At 37.6% G+C, this 19,887-nt stretch overlaps 1 protein-coding gene across 22 annotated transcripts in view; it reads left to right on the forward strand.

Annotated features, from left to right (window-relative positions):
* The window catches only part of MAP2 (microtubule associated protein 2), a 274,645-nt gene that overhangs the window by 135,985 nt on the left and 118,773 nt on the right, over positions 1–19,887 (forward strand). For 17 of the 22 annotated variants that reach the window (XM_019656879.1, XM_019656881.1, XM_019656872.1 and 14 more), the window contains exons 3-4: positions 1,666–1,811; positions 2,106–2,173. The exons of 1 other annotated variant lie outside the window; for it this stretch is intronic. The gene's annotated coding sequence lies outside the window, so the exon portion shown is untranslated. Of the gene's footprint in view, positions 1–1,665; positions 1,818–1,865; positions 2,024–2,105; positions 2,174–19,887 lie in introns of those variants that run through there. 4 more of the 22 variants (XM_019656874.1, XM_019656876.1, XM_019656873.1 and 1 more) reach the window with 4 other exon arrangements.

The raw sequence follows: 19,887 nt of genomic DNA on the forward strand, positions 1-19,887 counted from the left end.
AATAGAATCAAAGACAAAGGATGTTTCTAGAAACTGTTTTGCTTGCAAACAGAAGGGGAGAGAGCATGGGAAGGAAGTCACTTGGTAAAAGAAGAAAAGCAGGGGACCTGAGTCAGGAGCCTGGGATGGTGTCTCTGCTGGGTCTCCAGTCAGCTTTGTGACCTGAGTCAGAGTCCCTGGGCCTCAGCTTTCTCACCTATGAAACAAAGAGTAAGGACCAGGGTGCGTGGTGTCCATGAATCCAAGGTATGGACAGAGGCAAGGAGTGGCAGGCTCCATCTTGTACAAAGACAATAATAATAACTTCAACATTTATGAAAGCAAAATTAGCTAGTCATCAGAAAGAGCAGAAGAAAGGTGGCTAATGGAGAATGCAAATGTATCCTCATGCATCCAAAATAGAGTATATAAATCTGATAGAGACAGTTCTTTCCAGAAGGAAGAGAATGAAGCATATCGTCTGTCTCTAAATTTCCTCCACTGTAGTCTCTTTCTCTCTTAACTGTTATCAGCTTATTTTTCTCCATACTTTCTGTTTCTGGTAACCATGGTGATGCTCCCTCCCAGGAACCTTTTTCACAGTCGGCCCTTTTGGTAGACAGTGAATTTGCTTCATTCACTGATGCAGGGAGCTAACAATGCTGCAAAAATTAATTTATTAACATTTTCCCCATCACTTTTGTCCAGGAAATAAATGCGGGGAATTATGCCACGCTTAACCTCCCTCCATAAGGGGCAGTGTAAAACAGGAATATTCAACTGTTTCAGTTGCTAACATAAAGGGGATACTGATTATGCCAGAGGTTCAATTCCCTGTCTTCGCCCTCAGGGACTGTAAAGTCCCAGGATTGAAGCTGGTCGCCACCTCCTTTTACTTTTGTGTATAAACTGAATATAATAGACTGCCCACAGAAAACACACAGCAACCCTGATTTCCTAGTCCTCTTTGTTTTTTTTGCTGCATTCTCCCTTGTAAGGCAGACATTTCCAAGTGTGTAATTATCACAGTTACAATGGGATTGATTTTTCCATAAGAAAATAGGCATAAGTAGATGCATTTTTCTAATGAGCAGTTATTTATTTTAGAATATACATAAGCAATATGTGATACTCAAGTTTTCAAATGTTGTAATCATCTGCCAATGGCAAAACATCAAAGAATCTCTGATGTCATTAATGCAGAAAATGAAAATTCCCATACGCCGTCATTTAGTCACGTCCAGTTTGTGTAGCCTAACTTATTTGTAATCTTATACACCAGAAAACCGGCTACTTAAGCACTGTGTGTGTGTGTGTGTGTGTGTGTGTGTGTGTGTGTGTGTGTGTGTGTGTGTGTGTGTGTGTGTCTGGCATTAACACAAAAGAGACCAGACGATGACATTCATAGGCTTATAGACCCGACTCCTGGGGACACACTTGGATGGAGACAATTAAAATGCCTGTCAGGCATTTGGTACCAGAAGCCCCTACGGCAAACTGCTAAATCCTAAACCAGGGCTGCACCTTATTGTCAGTGAATGATGGCGGAGCTGGGTGGCTTGTCATCATTCTCGAAAATTCTGAGGCTAGTAAGCTCGCTCTCCCTCTCCCACTCGCCTTATTTTCCTTTTCGCCACTGCGGGGACGTTTTCTAATTTGCAGCTTCCCTTTCCCCGACACACACAGACAGGAGCTGGTGGCTTGCAGACTGCAGTGTGTCTGGAGCTAGAGAGGCAGAGCGAGAGCCAGCCCATGGAGATTAGGCTCCGGGAGAACGATTCCACAGCAATCCTCAAAGACTAGACTTGGGTGGTACCGCCGCACAAGCACTGGTAATGGTTTGTTACCTTTTTTATTTTTTTACATTTTTATTTTGTTTTATTTTTAATCCTCTTTCTAAAGGATCTGCTTTACGGGATCTCAAAGTAAAATGCTTTAAAATTCAATCCTGAGCTTCCTAAAAATTCAAGCCCTGCATTGTTTGTACTACAGATCTCAAGACATAGATTTATTGTCTGGATATAAAGAATGCATATGGTTACTGGTGAGTGGTAACTTTCAATATTTAGTGAACACATCTATATATGTATGTTTTGGTTTTGTTTCCTTTTGTTTTGTTTCGGTAGATTCTTCAGTTTGTTGTCTCTAACCGAGGAAACATTGACTGGGAACCACTCATTCAGAAAATTAAAAGGTACCACATGTTTTGTTTGGATGTTTAAATGAGGGGAAATCAGGGAGGAATCGGAACGTTTTTATTTAAAGTAATCTCTGTGGCTGGTCTTTTTTATTCGTAATCCTACATTGATCATTGTCTTAAGCATGTATGACATGGTGGGCAGAGAATGCCATTATCCAAGGCTGTTTCAATTAGATGGATAAAGCATTGTGTCTTTTGCCTGTGTTGCAAGATATTAACAAATATTAGTATGTCTGGCTTGTTTTCGGATTTTTATCATTATAACAGCTAAAAAAAAAGGCACCAAATTCTCTATCTTAATGAAAATTAATCGATTTGAATTTAGGGCACATATACTAAGTAATGATTTTATTTGATGAAATCCTGCTAATACGTGATGTTTTTCTTAATGGCAACATGAAATGGCGTGGCCTTCCCAGGTAGAAGGAGTGCGAGAGAAGAAAGCCCAGGAATGACTCAGTATTGTTGGGTTTTGAGAATAAAAGGTTGTAACTTCAAAGATGCTTTAGGCTTTAGCAACAGATATTTTTAAAGGCTGAGAGTGTTCGTTATGAAAAGAAATGATTTTACATATGCTTTATTTGGCATTGACAGCCTAAGAAGGTAATCCTTCATCTTGCCGTGAAAGCAGTTAAACCCATTGATCCCCGGCCCTGTGCCTTGCACGAAAATTATTCATTTTCAAATTCAGCATTGGGGTGTGTATTGATTGGAGATGACAATGATAAGTATTATCTTTTCTTTAGTTCTTTAAGATTATCTTTGACTTTAACATATACTCTTGTCAATTTCTTACAACAAAACCTATATTTGTAACTTGGATTTTAAAAATGGAAGATATGTTTTGCCTTGTCGAGAAGATCAATAACGCTGTTTAAGCCTTTCCTGGACATTCACATAGAATTTCCCCTCGCGACTATTGGTCCAAAATATCTTTTGCAGCAAGGTTAGATTTTATTTTTAATATACTTAAAAAATGGCTGTTTGACTTGTGATGCTGAAATACCAAAAGTATGTGAGTGTACACCTGTGCATGTGTATATTTGTAGCAGTTGAAGGAGACTAATGCATTGTCCTTGTTTAATTTTCTCTGCAATGTGTAATTATGAGGACCTTAATGTATTCATTCTCCAAACACTTAACAAGAGCCTTGCTTCTGTGGGTGGTTATTGTGGGAGAGGGGGAAGGGGCAGATGCATCCAGAGTGTAGGCAGCATCGAATAATATTTTTGCACAAGAGAATTAATTTGTTAAATCAGTGTGCTATAAAAAGGAAATTGCATTATTTTAGATAGTGAACAAAATCTAATACACTAGTCTATTAGATTCATTTCATGTATTCAGAGATACATAAAATATATTGCATTTTTCCCTCAGTGGAATCATGTATGAAATCCCCAAACAGGACTTACTATTCCTTCTGAATATTGTAAAACCCTTGGGACCATACTCTCTTTTTAGGTTTCACTCAGAGTAAGTGAAAATGTTTTATGCTTGGTGAAAAAAATATATATACTTGGCATTTTCCCCTCTAACTAAATCCATACAGTAAATATTGCATATGAGAATCTGTTTCCTAATCTTCAGACTCATTTAACAATTCATTATATTAATTTTGAGCTTTGGGGTATTTACATGAATTGGAAACAGATGAAGTTATTATTGAACCACTAACAAAAAAAGTCTTTAATATATTGTCAATCAGCTCTGTTGCGGTTTACCTGGGTACTGAAGAAGTAGCATGTTAACTTACTCAGAGCGTCTTGGTTCCTAAGTTTTCTAGCACCATTTTACAATTCATCTAGGGGTGTGTTGACAGGTTTTGTGTAAAAAATCAGAGTTTATTCCAATAGCCTGTTACGTCGTTAAATCAGAATAAAATTAGACTACTGAACTCTAAGAGAGTCAGGGATCTGTATTACGGTTTTTCTAATCAACAACATCTTGGCATGAATTAATTCCTTCACTGATTTTTCACTCGTATCTTCAGCACATAGCATAGTGTCTAGACCACAGTAGGAGTTCAATAAATACAGAGGCTGCCAAAAAATGTTTACACATTTTAAGAAAGGAAAAAACCTGTATTAAAATTGTAATACTCAATATATACTGATAACAAAAGATGAATACAAGTCCTGTGTATACATTTTTTTGGCACCCACGATATTTATTTACTTTTTGATGGATAAATGAATTCATCTCTATCCCCGCCGCCCCCACCACCATTACTTTTTTGTTCTTTTTTATGAGGTTATGCCTGTAAAACAGACATTTGGTACTTTTTTTTTTTAGTTACCAAAAATATTCATTATGTCTCCAACTTATGATAATTAGTTACATAATACCAGGTAGAAAAGTAGGCAAACCATATGTAGACATTTCCCCAGGATCTATGGAAAAGGATTTTTCTGGTTTTAGGTTAAGATGGAAAGAATTTTTGAAATGTCCCCTTTCACTTTCATCAGCTCGGGGAAAGATGCCAAACTGCAGCATGAGTTTTGCTTTCTGGACACTTCCTAAATACTACTCCCAGACTTGACATTGTTTATTGCTCTTTATGTCATCAGCCAAGATTTTGCTGCAGCAAAAGGGGAGGAGGCCTTTTCTCTCTCTTTTTCTAATTGTAACACTCGAGATGATGTCATAGTCCTCTTAAATGCTTTCTTTCTCAATATGGACTAGTAAGTATGACATCATTTTATACATACATATTTAAGGAATCTGTAAAGAAACTTCTAGAATCATAATAGCTTAAGAGAAATCTGTTCTGTCTTGTTGTCATTTATTTTTATTAATAAAACTGTAATTTTCTGTCAATTATGTGCTGGATAATATTCTAAGCCCTTAACACATGTTCCCTCATTTTCACTGTCTCTGTAATCCTGGGAAGTGGGCACAGTCTACCTCTTCCAGATGGATGAACTAAGACCCCAGTTAGGCAATCAGCACACGTCTGGCCCAAAGTCCTTCATATTAACCACAACATACTACATTTTTTTCTAGTAAATTTTTTCACTCATAGTCTTTTTTTAATGTTTTATTTATGCACATGATATATACGTTACTGCAATAAGGTTAAAATGGTATGCTTATAGAGTCTTGTTTTTATATACATAATGTACCTTCAAATACTTCACTATAATATTGAAGCTCTTGTATATGTTATTTTTAATATATATTTTATATTTGACCTGAGGAACTTTATTCTTTAAGGAGGAATGTCAGAGATAAATCAGGATGTTTTAAAATAAATGAATTCATGAAGCATCTCCTATGTCATTACAATGAAGTTGCATTACTGAATTGTATAATCTATATAAGAAAATTAGCCAGAGAACTCAAGTGCTAAATAGCATAACGGATGCCATATCTTGAACAGGTTTGTTTGTTAGTTTTTAAGTTAAATAATGGCAGAAGACGTTTCAAATGACCAAAATAAATAAGCAAGCAGGGAACAAACAGTATCATGAACAGGGAGAAAATACAACATTCAACCTTAAATACAACTTGCCCAGAAAAATAATTGAGAACACTCACAATTTCACAAATATGCATTAAGATGTTCTACTTGCAAAGGAGTATGTACAACAGAAAACTTTTAGAGCTCAATGAGTGCAGCAGAATAAAACAATGATGTACTACCAAGGCTCATTGGTACTGGAAGAGACATACAAATAATTTCTTAACGGACTTCATTGCACGGCGGGCTTACTAACAATTGAGAAGGGATGCACAGGAAGTATATCATGGAGGATGGGCTTTTGAGATGGAACTTAGGGGTGAATAGAAGTATTCAAGAGAGAGAATGTATGGAGGAACTCCAAGAAGAATAAACAACATTAACAGAGGAGCCAAAGGAAGTGAACATGCTTGGAAAGTGTAGACTGATCTCATTTGTATTTCAGAGTGTAGGACGGAAGAAAGGGATTCTTAGAAGATAAGGATAGAAAGGTACTGAAAACTGTTAGGTTGCACCATATGAAATGGCTACTATTTTATGCTTTCTGAACTACAAAATAAAAGCTTCATTCCGTTCAACCTAATACTTTGGAAGGGGACTGTCAATGTCAAGTTGAGGTTTTTTTGTTCAATGGGAAGCTATTGAGTGTATATTAAGTAAGAGACCACTATGACCCAAACTGCATTTTCAGATAACTTATTTTATAGCTGTGCAAAATAAAATAGAGTTATGTGTGAGAGCATGTTGAAGAAAGCATCACTTTGGAAGCTATCATAGGATAATCCAGGAATAAAAATAAAGACTCAAAGAGGATGTTGAGAGTGGGCATGAAAAAAGAGGTCAGGATAATGAAAGATGTTTCTGAGTTCAAATTCATAGCAAGTGCTCAATTGGTAGGAGGAAAAAAAAGCAGAAGGACTCAATGGTGACTCTAATGTTTGCATTTGATAACTGGAAAAATGAGGGGAGAAAGGTAGCTAAAAGCTACTTAAGGAGAGAGGCCCTCTTTTATTTTTATTGTATCCCTAGTCTCTAGCAGACTGCCTAGTACATAGTAGATGGTCAACAAATGCCAAGTGAATCCGTGAGAGTGTGAATAAAAAATGATAAGTCAGGTTTAGGCCATGATAGCTGGATATGTAAGTGGCAGACATGGAGATCCAAAGCTGAGAAGAGAAATTAGAGAGATAGGACATTGGTGACATTATCAAGATGAGGTGACCAGAGAGAACACTCTTGGCAGCACCACCTTTAGGATGTAGAATGAGAGATAGGTGTTGACAAAGTTTAAAGGAGATTAAAAAACAAACAAAACAAAAAAAAAAGAAAGAAAAAGAAAGAAAGAGGACAAGTGAAATAGAAAACAAAGCTAAAACTCAAATTTTTCAAAAAATTGAAGAATGAGAATAAGTAAGACTGCTGGGTTTATTTCAGTAATGTTTTCTGTTATAAAAACAATACACATTTTTTAAATTGATAAAATTTAGAAGAGTATAGGAAAGGTTATACTAGCCATCCATAAACAACCAATTCCAAGGTTATGATTAATACTCTTTTTAACTATTTCTCTTATTTTCTTGTATCTGTTACATTTAAGTTTATATAATCAATTCAGTTTTGGAATTCTGCCTTTTTTCCAACTCAGCAGTATCTTAAGCATCTCATGGAACAATTTGCCAGCTGCTTGTCATGTAGATATTGGAATTTATATTCCCTGTTTTTCCCAATTTTTCACTATCATTATAATGCTACAATGGAATAGTTTGTGCATTACTCTCACAAATTGTTTCCAATGGATATTTCCTAACAATGGAATCATGTAGTCCATATTTTCAAATTCCTGACCATATATAATTTGGTGGTTTCAAACTGAGCCTCAGCTTTCCTCCAAGAAGGGGAATCTAAGATGACCTTAGCACCTGCCATGTTCTGGTGTATGTGACAGCACTGGAATTATCCCAACTACTCTGATGTAGGTTCTGTTATCTCCGCTGAACAAATAAATGAACAGAGATGAAGAGAGTTGCACAAGTCTTCAAGGACATATGTTGAATCTGGGTCTAACTCTAAAACAGTCAAACCACAGAGACAGAAGCAAGATCTTGAAAAGTGAATGAGTAAATAAGCATATACAGGGCTGGCCGAGTGGCTCAGTTGGTTAAGAGTTGGCTTAACAGCACGAGCTCTGAGCAACAAGGCCACTGGTTTGCGTCCCACAGGGGCCAGTGACAGTGCGTCCGAGCTGAGCTGTCGCCGAGCTGCCAACAGGTGGCAGGATGGCGCAGCTGGTGTAACAATAAGATTGCCTGTTCGGTGGTGGGCTATGCCCACCTGCAACTAAGACTGAACTGGGCACCTTGAGCTGAGCTGCTGCCCAGATGGCTCAGTAGATACAGCAGGTGCTCTTAACAAGGTTGCCAGGTTTAGCTCCTGCATGGGATGATGGCTATGCCCACCTGCAACTAAGACTGAACTGGGCACCTTGAGTTGAGCTGCTGCCCAGATGGCTCAGTGGATAGAGCGTGCGCTCTTAACAACAAGGCTGCTGGTTTGACTCCTGCATGGGATGGTGGCTACACCCACCTGCAACTAAGATTGAGCTTAGAGGCCACAAGGGGCCGACAGGAAGCCAGATGGCAACTGGCACCCTCCACAATGAAGATTGAAGAACAACAAGAACAACAACTTGGCTGGTCCCTTTCCCCAATTCTCCAACACTGTTCCCCTCCCCCAAATCCCCAAAAAAATCTTTAAAAAATGTATATCTATATATAAGCATATGCAAATAATAGTAAAACGTGCTTTAGCAGTCCAGGACTCAAAGGAAAGAGAAATGAAATATGTTAGGCAAGGAGGGCAGTGACTGCAGTGGAGCCTGGCTGTTATTAAAACGGGGAGCCCTAGGGGGCCGGCCTAGTGGCTCAGTTGGTTAAGAGCTCGCTCAAGAGCTTGAGCTCTGAGCAACAGCAGTTCGAGTCCAGCCCGAGCTGAGCAGCCGCTGAGCTGCCAACAAGTAGCAGGATGGCTCAGCTAAAAACAAACAAACAAACAAACAAACAAACAAACAAACAAACAAACAAAAAAACGGGGAGCCCTAAGCCAAGGGGGGCACAGATAAGAGGGAGTGCTACCCATGTAAGCAGAAGGACAAACGTACAGGACAAGGTCCTAATGAAAGGAGGTAAAGAGTACAGGCAAGGATTTGGGCTTGGCAAGCCAAGTTCATCTTCCCTATAGACAAAAACAAGAGAAAAGAGACTGAGACTTTTCTAGGAGTAGAAGGAAAGATATGAGGGACCTTACATATAGTCTGGACTTGATCTTAGACTGCAGGAAGATCCACATACCCATTCAGTGAATATTTATTGAGCACCACCCACATCCCATGCCCTTTTCCTGCCCCCCATGGAATTTTCCTTCTGTAGGGGGGGAATACCCTGTGGGTGAACAAATATAATTAGAAGATTACTCAGGCAGCTATGCAGAGAATGGATGAGAAAGGGGGTAAGAATAGATTCTGGGAGATAACCTTCTCAAACTTTACAGCAGAGGTGAATCAAGTGGGATCTTACTAAAATGCAGATTCAGAATCTGTAGGTCTGAGGACAGGCCTGAGACTCTAGCAAGCTCCCAGGTGATGTTCGATTAGCCACAGGTTGGAAGGCAAATATCCAGACATGAAAAATTAGAAATGATTGGAGAAGTTATGAGCAAGGCAAATGTGAGTCCTTCCCTTGGTACAGCAGCCGTACATACTTTTAAACCTCTTTCATGGTGACAGAATTGTCCTTTTTTTGAGTTTTTTCAATTCCAGCCACTGATTTTAGGAAAGAGCCATTAAACCAGCTCTAATGAGCTACTGACATATCAGTCTTTCAGCCCATGCTCAATGTTTATCATGTCCAATATAATGAATTCTTGTAGCTCAGGTTTGGGGATGTGATTGCACATAACTCTGTGCCAGTTTCTTAACTCGGGCAACTCTATTCCCTGCTTCCTGATTTCTTTGGGCTGTTAACCGCCTCTCTGCACAGGACTGGCTTGCTTCATTCTCCAGCCGCTTAGCACTTGACATTTCCCATGTTCCTCTGCGCCTGGTAGCCAAGCTTCCGGGTCTCCACATCCCATCTTCTTGCCACTCACATTTTAATACAAGTCTTGGGGGACTCTGCGTAAAGCCACAGGGGACTATTGAGAATAATCTCTGGTTTAAGGAATGCATTTTCCCCAAGAAAATCATTTCTTTTTGGAAGACTGCTTTGGTGGATGACAGCAACCTGCATTCTTCTGAAGGAAGGAGGCATGTGTTTGTAGACAGTGTTCAGAGGGGCGAGGCGCTCACATGAAGCCTTGACAGACTCTGCCTGGAGGGGTGTTATCTTTCTGCCTCCACGGTGAGTCTCTAACTCTCAGTGCTCCTTCAGAGCTACAGGAACTTGGGAGCATTTATCTGTTTGATTCCTCCCACACCATTCTTTGCAGCTGTAAAATCTCTGAAGAAGTAAGAAATCCAATAAATATGGCATATTCATCCATCAAGGAAAAAACTTAAGTGTATATGAAACATCTGTAATGTCCTCATTCTTAATATCACTTTATCTTTTGCTTAAAGGGCTGGTTCTCTCTCTAGGCCCTGCCATGACCAGATCTCTCGACCTTAGTCACTGCCATTTTGTAATTCGGCATTTAAACAGCCAACTGGCATGGGCAGTGTCATTAGAAACTTTACATGGAAAATTCCAGTATAATATCAAATTAGTTTTAATATGAACAGAAGTCACCTTAAATTGATAACCACATTTCTTCAAGGAGAACATTCACGCAATGTCCTTGAGGAGAGAAGCCATGGCATGGGCATCTTAGTACTCTCTATGTTGTCTACATAGAAAATGCCCTTGATCCATATTCCAAGTTGAATCTAAGAAATGAGTGTCGGGATGAGAGTGTGTGTGTGTGTGTGTGTGTGTGTGTATGTGTGTGTGTGTGNTGTGTGTGTGTGTGAGAGAGAGAGAGAGAGAGAGAGAGAGAGAGAGAGAGAGAGAGAGAGAGACTCTAGTCTTTCTACTATGGATAGTGCTAGTCTTGTTTGCTTATCAAACTGGAATTGGTAAAGTTTCCAGAATTTGGATACCATACTTATGCCTTTCAGCCATTCGACCAATAGTTAAGAGTCTCAGAGTAGCACAGGGGAATTTCTGGTCTTTCTGACACAAATTCTCCCTCTCTCTCAAAAAAAAGTCTAAATCAATCCTCCTTTTTTGTGGATTCCATTTGATTCTGCCTCAGATGGTTTGAATTAACCTTTCTTCAGATTCTCTCCTGGCGTTAATGACTCTGGATTATGACCATTTAAGGAAGCCAGAAGTATCTTGAGCCACATCTGGCAATGGTTAAAAAAAAAGCTCTTCCATTTAACACATTATAACCAAAATATATTTTTTCACATTGTGTAAGAACTTAGGAAATGATGTTTCTTTCCAGGAAGATCTTATGTTTTATTTCCAAGGTTAATAATATTTGTATCTAGTCTTCTTTAAAAACATTTACTTGCTCACTGTAGGATTCTCTCATGGTAAGATTATATACAGAATAAGCTACAACAAGTAGCATTAAGGGTTCTTCTCACACAGTATCTAGGAGCAACTGGTTAGCACACTTTTAGCATATTGAGGTGAATTTGTGGTATTCTAGAATCTCAAAACAGAGAAAAATATAACTAGACTGCCTATTCTTTAAATAGTGGGGTCAGAAAGGCCTAAAATGACCAACTTTCCAAGATTACATTGGTACTTGAGGAGACATGAGTTCTAACAATGAAAACATTTTGAAAATCCTACTCAGAACTCATGACCCTATGTACTTCATATAACTCTGGTCAGACTTTTCCTCTACAAGATGGTGGGTAGTCCAATAGATCAAAGGGAAATAATAAAATAATAAATGTAATAAATAACTTAATGTATGCATGTGTTTTTAGTTCTACGCTGTATGTTATACTCACAAAAAGACCCAGGATGTAGATTTTGGATTACAAAGTTGTTGGAATAATGTGACCAGTTAAGAAGCAGCATTTAGATTTTAAGAAAAAAATAATAATTCTGTAATTTTTAAGTCATAGAAAGCATTTTCTAATACATGACATCCCAAAGCTCACAACAATCCCTGGAATGGGAATGGCAGATCTTGTTATAGTAGTACAGATGAGAAAACTGCAGTTTGAAGAATGCAAATAACCTACCCAAGTCACTCCACTAGAAAATGGTAAACCTGTGGCTCATTTCCTTGTTCTGACTTCAAAGCCTTTCCTTTCTCCTACTATGCAGTCAAAGCAGATAAATGAGTATATTGTCCTAAATCTGAGCTATTGTAAAGAAACCATTCCAAGTTAGCCATGACCTCCACCAAGTGGATTGCTCTGTTCTCCCAAAAGACTCCTTCATTAGAGTCCTAGATTAGTATGGAGTGGAGCTCAGTAAATACTAGTAGAAATAACTTATTACAGAAACTTTGGACATTATTTGTTGACTTTCCTACAATAAAAGTGAGCAGTTTCGCACACTAACACTGTCTCTCCCTCTCCCTCCATTTTTAGTTATTCTTTTTCTTTTTTTTTACAGTTGCACTTGAATATTATTTGATTTTAAGCAGCCAGTGTTATTGATAAGAAGTGTGATATGAGTGGGGGCTAAAAAAAAACAACAACTGTGATGTCAGGTTCTCATTCTTCTCTAAATAATCTTGATTTTTTTTTTCTTCCTTTCTAGTAGGTTTTGGAGTTTTGTGCCATTTCAAAAGGTTGTGTCTCAATGAAAGTCTTTTATCATGTATCCCATTTGGCAATCAGATTATTTAAATTATATCTTTTTTAACTCAGAGAAACTTTTCTGTTTTTCTTTTATTTATTTTTTGCTGTCCCTGCCTCTGTTCTATATTTAGGGGATTCCTACTGATAAAGAGTGGACTTCCTGGAGCTATCTGTCATGTCTCCTTTTTTTAGATATTTTTCAAATCCTGTTTTCACGTTTTCTATAGTCTAGGAATTTTTTTTCTTCCTCCTATCAGCTGAGTTATTATTTGTCTTTCGCCCTGCCAATTCTAATATTTTAATCAATTCAGTGAATTACTTATTTGGGTAACCATATATTAATTTCCAGGAATTCCTTTATTTCCTGATTGATACTTTTCCATAATTTATTTTTTGGAAGGAAGTTCATTTTTAAAGTGTGCAATATTCTTTCAAATCCTCAAGTTCTCTCTCATTCCCTGCGTTATCTCTATTTCCTTAACAGTCATTTTTTTTAAGTATTTTTCTTGTTCATGCTGCTGGTTTTTCTCAAACTGATTTGGGGAGTGTTTGGTTGTTTTTGTTGTTATTTGTTTTTTATGAATGAAGAACTAGGTTGAGGATCATAGGTAACTGTGGTGAGTTTTCTATGCTATTGCGCATATCTGTATTCCTACTCACTGTAAAGGCCCACTGCACGGCTGGGTAAGTGGGCGAGTCTGTCAGGAAGCTGGGATTCTGAGAGGAGCTTGGAGATGGAACCAACAAGTTAGGATCTCCACAATTCCACAATGTGTTTTAATTCCACATGGATTTACCTACACCAGCCCAAGTTCCCAAACTGATTACCTACTTTCAGTAAAGACTAGTTCTTGTTTTCACCCTTGAGGGAAAGGTGAAAATATAGTAGCTGAAAACATATTAGCAAGGGAGAAAGGAAAGAGAAAGAGTCCCAACTATTCTGAGTGTGTTTCTGAATGAATTACCATGATATTGGTCCTTCACTCCCCTTGGAATCTACCGACTCTAAGCTTGAAGTTTCTCCATGTTTCTTTGGGGTGGACCAGGTGCTCCTAATTTTTTTTTTTCTCTTTCTGTCCCAGCCTATCTGCATTATGACTTCTAGAATATCTTCAAAATTTTTGTTAGAGCTATATTCTTTTTAACATTTAAAAAATAATTTTAATAGTAACTGGAAAAAAAGGGAGTTGTGTGTAGTGACGACTCTTCCATCACTGATTTAATTTTCTTCACTATGATTTTTCCATAACATCAATATATATTTGCACTGCATTCTTCTGCATTAATTACATTGTTCTACCTCTACTATTTATTTTCTATGTGGAAAAATTACTTCTCATTCCTAGGTCTCTTTTTCTTATAAGATAAAGACGTTTGATTTTCAGTGTTGAGATGGAACATATGAATGCGTGTTGTAAGCTATAAAGCTAGAATATAAATATAAGCTGTCTTTATATATCAAATTTTGTCATGGATCCAGAGTAACAAATAAATACAAACATGGAGATTAGCTACGGTTACAGGAAAACCCCTTCCCTACCCAGTAGGATTGCAAGGTATCCCTACATTGAGACAACGAAAACTATATGCAATGCAAAAGACTGAGAAATGCATTGGTAGCAATACTAAAATAAGTGATTGTTCATGGATATATTTTTCACCTAATGAAAAGACAAAGATTAAATCAGATCAAGAATGTAGTTAGTATACTATCAGCTAATGTTGTGTGGTCCTTTTGCTTGGCAACATTAAGAATTATGTTAATAATGAGTATAATTTAGTGCTGCTAATTAGCTGCCACAATAATATTATTGACTTTATATGGTTGCTGTTAATTAAAGATTTCTGTACTCTTAGTGAGTTTGGGACATGAAGCACTCAGTAAAAGGAAAATAAAGAAAATGAGAATAACAGTCAAGTGGCTTAATTGTAAAAGTTGAAGAAATGTCAAGAGGAAATTAAACGTAGAAAGCTGAGTCTCATCAGCCTTTGAATTCAACATACTGGGAGCCATTTGTGGATGATAAAAAGTTATTTTCCTAAATTATTCAAACGTGACATCGTATTGGTAGCCTTTATTCTTAGAAATGAACTGAGAATACATCAAACAAAGCATAAAATAAATCAATGTGTGTGTGTGTGCTGAGTGATGCATATAGGACTCACCAACAGCTATCAATTCTCATTTTCTGCATGCTGTTATTGCATTCTAAAGTTGAATGTCTGTAGAGGATAAGTCACCAGCCCTAGTAAAATGTTAATGGAGCCAGTGACATAACATAATTTAAATTCAAGGCCTCATACAAAGGAATGTAAATAAAATGCATTTGTTTGGCTTTTTATGGCTACTATTAAAAGTAAAGAAAATGAAACCATAAACAACTATGCTCAACTATTAGCATAGCTGAGGCTGCTTTGTAGCAGTATAAAACCATATTTATTGATGAGGAAGCTCTGTTGAACTTACCCAGCACATCTAGATTGTAATTGAGGTTAAAAAATGTGCTTGGAGACTTAGGCAAATGTGGAATGTTACTTCAAAGTGAGTTCATTTAGATGTGTTTTAATTTTCTGTTGTTGTGAAGGTCTGGTACAATTTATAACTTTTATTTTTTTCTATTCCATACCTAAGGCCTTAGCTTATAATTAATGTGATACAGCTTACTTCATCCCCAATATCAATGGCCTCTTTCTTCCTTAATAATAATAGGACTCCTCCTTTTGGGGGGTTCACAGGCACATGGCCACTCAGAATGAGATCCAGAATTCCACCCTCCTTTGCAAGTAGGTGTAACCACATGAGTAATTTTTGGCCATTAAGGTATGAACGTGCGTTCATACCTTAGGTCAACTACTTAGAAGGAAAGACTGTGCTTGTCAATGCTCCCTCCTTCTTCTTGCAGTTGGGAATTCAGACTTAATGGCTGGAGCTTCAACAACCTTTTTGAATATGAGATAATCTTGTAATGAATTTTTATTCTGTTTAAGCCAAGTTATTTGGGGTTTTTCCATTACTTACAGCCTACCCTAGACATTGTTTGTATGACAGCTTTGCCACTTTATATTTACTTTCAAAGGCTCTGAAATGTCCTTTTATCAATTAGCATTGTTATTTGTATTAAAATTGTCACCTAAAATTGTCACCTAAAATATACCAGTCCAATCAGTTACCAAGTCCTATCAGTTCTACTTCCATCCCCAGGAACCACATTAGTTCATTAGTTAGTCTTCCATTGTTTCTGATCTTGAGAACTGCAATAGCTTCCTGCAGCAATTCTTGCTCCATACGAGCCATTATATGCATAGCAGCTGGACCCATCTTTTAAAAAATACAATCTAATCATGACATTCCTGTGTTTAAAATCTTTTAATACTTCCCATAGCATTCATAATAAGATTGAGGATCTATAAATTGTGCTACAAGGCCATCCATAATGAGGCCTCTGTTTGACTAGACAGGCCCATCCTTAGTTTATTGCCTTGGGGCTACAGCGTGTATTATTTTTCTCTTTGCCTGGAACACTCTACACTCCTCCCCTTCCCGCCCCACTCCCACCACCACGGCCCATCACTCATTCAAGTCTTGCTCATTGGTTAGAGCTCAGATTTCATGGTTAATCCTTTTCTCAGCCTCTGGTCTTAAGATAGGCCTGTCATTGCATACTCCCATAGCACTCTGCACTTCTCTCGCTTAATATTTATCAGTTTAATGCAAGTCTCCCCCACAAGACTGGTACCTCCATGAGTGTCTAGCTCATTCATGGGACTGGTACAAAATGTGTGCTCAAAGAACACCGTTGACTGAGTAACCGATCGATCCTTTGTTCTCTTCTCCTTACCTGGAAAGCATACCTAACTGACATCGCAATCAAATTTCCATTTATCAAAATCCCATCCACCCTCTGGATCATCAAAATCATGTATGTGCTCTCTCCATTGAATTAGTTTATTTTTCCATTTCCCTCCTTTTATGAAGACTTTATTTATTTAATTTTTTAGAGCAGCCTTAGGTTTGTAACAAAATGCCGAGGGAGGTACGAGATTTCCCCTACACTCCCTGCCCCCACACATGCACAACTTCCCCCATTATCAGCATCGCTTACCAAAAGGGTACATTTTTCATCAGGGATGAACACTGACAAATCATAATCACCCAAAGTACGTAGTTTACCTTAGGGTTCCCTCTTGGTGTTGTATACTCAATGGGTTTGACTCGTATCTATCAGTATAATATACAGAGTATTGTCACTGCCCTAAAAATCCTCTGTGCCCCGCCAATTCCTCTCCCTCCGTATTTATTTTTCTTGTGATCATATACTAAACTTTAATTACAGTTATTTGTTTGCAGAATTCTAAATTACTGTTTGGGAACACATGCTAGAAAATACGAAGTCTTTTAGAAAAGTTTTGTTTTTAAAATAATAACAGCCTCTATTTATAAAGCTATTTATTACACTTGCCTTTATCCCGACAGAGCAGGAGCTTTGGAGGCTATTATTTCTACGGCCATTATTGCCTTTTGCAAGCAGAATGTCTGGCACATAAAAGGCATTTAACAAACAACTTGGTTATAATGTAGTGGAATACCTCAGATACCCTTGGGTTCAAATCCAGTTTCTGGCCCTCATCGGCTGTGTGAAATTGTGAATTTATCAAGCCTCAGTTGTACTGAACAGGAATGCTAAGATCAACCTAACTAGGACATGGAATGAGTTAATAAAGATAATTTACATAGCAGAAGTTCTATAAGTGGAAGCCATTATTATGACTTTCCAAGTTTATCTTCTCCATCCCTTTCTTAACGGTCAAGGTCGGTGCTCAGTGCTTTCTTTGTGTTGTTTTGAAGCTGAGTGATACTAAGTTTGATACAGAAAGCCTAACACCAAATAAAAGGTAAGACTTGTAAAAGAAGTGTTGAAGGTACTGCACAATTTTCTTTCTTTCTTCCTTTCCCTCCCTCCCTTCCTTCCTTCCTTCCTCGCTCTCTCTTTCTCTCTCTCTCTCTCTCTCTGTTTCTTTCTCCTTCCTCCTCTCCCTCTCTCCCCCTCCCTCCCTCTTTCCTTTCCACCCCGCCAAAAAAAAAAAAAGAAGAAGAAAAGAAAGAAAAACGACAGGTGAAAACAAAGCAAGACAAAAGATAGAATTGTGTTAAATCACCCAACATTACCAGAAAGACTCCAAAATTATTTACATTCTAAATTACACCACCTGAGGCCACTCTGCTCTCAGGAGAGAAACTGGCTTGCTTAGATGTTAAGAGTTCAGCCATCTCCCATGAGGCTTATCTGCAATGCAGATTTTCCTGAGCCCTCCCTAGCTGTTTCTGCCTCCAGACCCACCAGCTGCTCTCAGTCTTCCAGCTGGCTTAATAGGATTTGTCTTCTCTATAGCCTGCTTCCGGGGTTGTCCACTACCAGAACATATTCCGGATAGAGAGTTTTCCCTCCTAACTTCTATCAAAATCCTTACCAATCCCCAAAGTTAAAGGGTCCATTATTGCCTGACTCAAAGAAAGGTAAATTTGTGAGCAATTATTTTCTGCTCTCTGCCTCTTGTCTCCTAGATGTTATCTTTTGCAGGAGCTCTCTGTCAGCCCCTGTTGCAGAATAAAGAGTGGCACACTCCTCCCTTTATGGTTGGTAAAGCCGGGATACCCTGGGTGAGCTTGGAGGCAGCTGCCTGGATTTGCAGACTTCCTCTGGTGGGAGTGCTGCTGGGCTACCTGATTTCAAGTGCTCTGCGTTTCCTTCTCTGCACGACTCCATCAGCTGAGCCAGGATTGTAACTATGTAACCTTTCCTGCAGGTTAAGGTTAAGCTTAATTTATCTGCAAAGATTCATGCTTGGTTTTTTTTAATGGATTTTTTTATAATGAAGCAAGCATATTGTTGTGAGGCGAATAGCTCAGGTTCATTGAAGTTTAGGCCTCTCCCACTGATAGCTGTGTGCTCTTGACCAGTTACTCTACAGGAATAGGTTTCTTCCCTGGAATTTCAATTATGTCAGAATTGTGAGGAGGAAATGTCATATTGATTGTGAAGTACTTAATAAATCTTAATTTTTAAAGACTTACCCTTTCTATCTACAAATTAAAGTTAGATTTTACCATCTAATTTTAACTACATTTCTATGACAAATCAGTATTAGATATGGTCAGTAAGTGGCTGGTATTCCAAATTTTATTTATATTTATTTGTATTTAGTGATAACCACGTTAAAGATAGTCAATTAATCTTTTTCAGTCTTTCCCTTTCTTTTTAATCTTTTTATTTTTTTATAATGGAGGGATTTTATTTTTGGAACATTTTCATGAAGAAGTATCTCATTCCTTTCTACATCTTACTTGAAAAAAATTATTCTCTTTAGGCTTAACTCTAACCATGGTTCATACGTCAGGGAAATGAATTTTTGAATCTAGACAGAGAAATGCTATTTATTTCATAAGGTATTTAATAATCTTTGGCATGTAAACATCGCTTCAGAAAAAGATAAATAGCTGTTCATTATCTATAAACTTTTATGAATTACCTTCAAAATGCAGTGAGCTTGGAAGCCAATATGCTATAGAGTTTGCTCTTGGGAATTTTTCGTTTTTTTATATTTTTCCCCCTTGTTTCACTAATGACTTGCCACGTATGTAAATGAGAAAAAATACCTATTAATTTTGGGTTCTATCAATAATAATTTCTGAGCTTACTACAATTCAGTTCTGGACGTTTTAATGACATTTGGTTGACAATGTGTTTTTCTGCTATGTAGGACCCGCAGATAGGAAAGGATAAAGGATATTCAGCATCTTAGTCTTCTTTAAAGGAGGATTGCTTATATTTTCTAAAATAAATCTTAATGTTCAAAGATTTACACTTTGTATTTACAAACTAAAATGAAATTGTAGAGCAGACTGTCTACTTAATGCCATTTAAGGAAGAGGGTTGTTTACTTATATGACATGCATAAACCCTTCCAAGCTTTAAGGTTCAGCTTCATGAATTCCTCTTTTTACAAACATTTTGTGTGGAAAATCTCCCAAACTAATTTATACAACATCTGACTCAAGTCTGTGATGATGTTGTTCTTGTTTTTCTAAACTACTTGTTCATCTTTTGAATTTTATCTAGTCTGAAGAGGAAATTGACCGATGTGGCTTACCTTCTCAAACAAGGCTCAACTATTTACCTGATTTGTATATTTCTCCAAAATAAAAAAAATCAACTCACATAAAAAGAAGTTGACAAGTTTCATTTGCTGTTGAAATTAAAGATATCACTGGCTTTTAAAACAAATCTAAACACTATTAGGATTTTTTTTTTCTTCAAATATGTTTAGGTAGAATTAGCAAAGGATGCAAAGAGGCAGTGGGCCACCCATTCAGTGATAAGCTAAATGCTGCTGAACACCTTTTGCATCTGACCTCACCTGCTCCTCTTCAGCAAGGCCAGAGGC

The sequence above is a fragment of the Hipposideros armiger genome, unplaced genomic scaffold, assembly GCF_001890085.2.
Source record: "Hipposideros armiger isolate ML-2016 unplaced genomic scaffold, ASM189008v1 scaffold_268, whole genome shotgun sequence".
NCBI classification, from domain to species: Eukaryota; Metazoa; Chordata; class Mammalia; order Chiroptera; family Hipposideridae; genus Hipposideros; species Hipposideros armiger.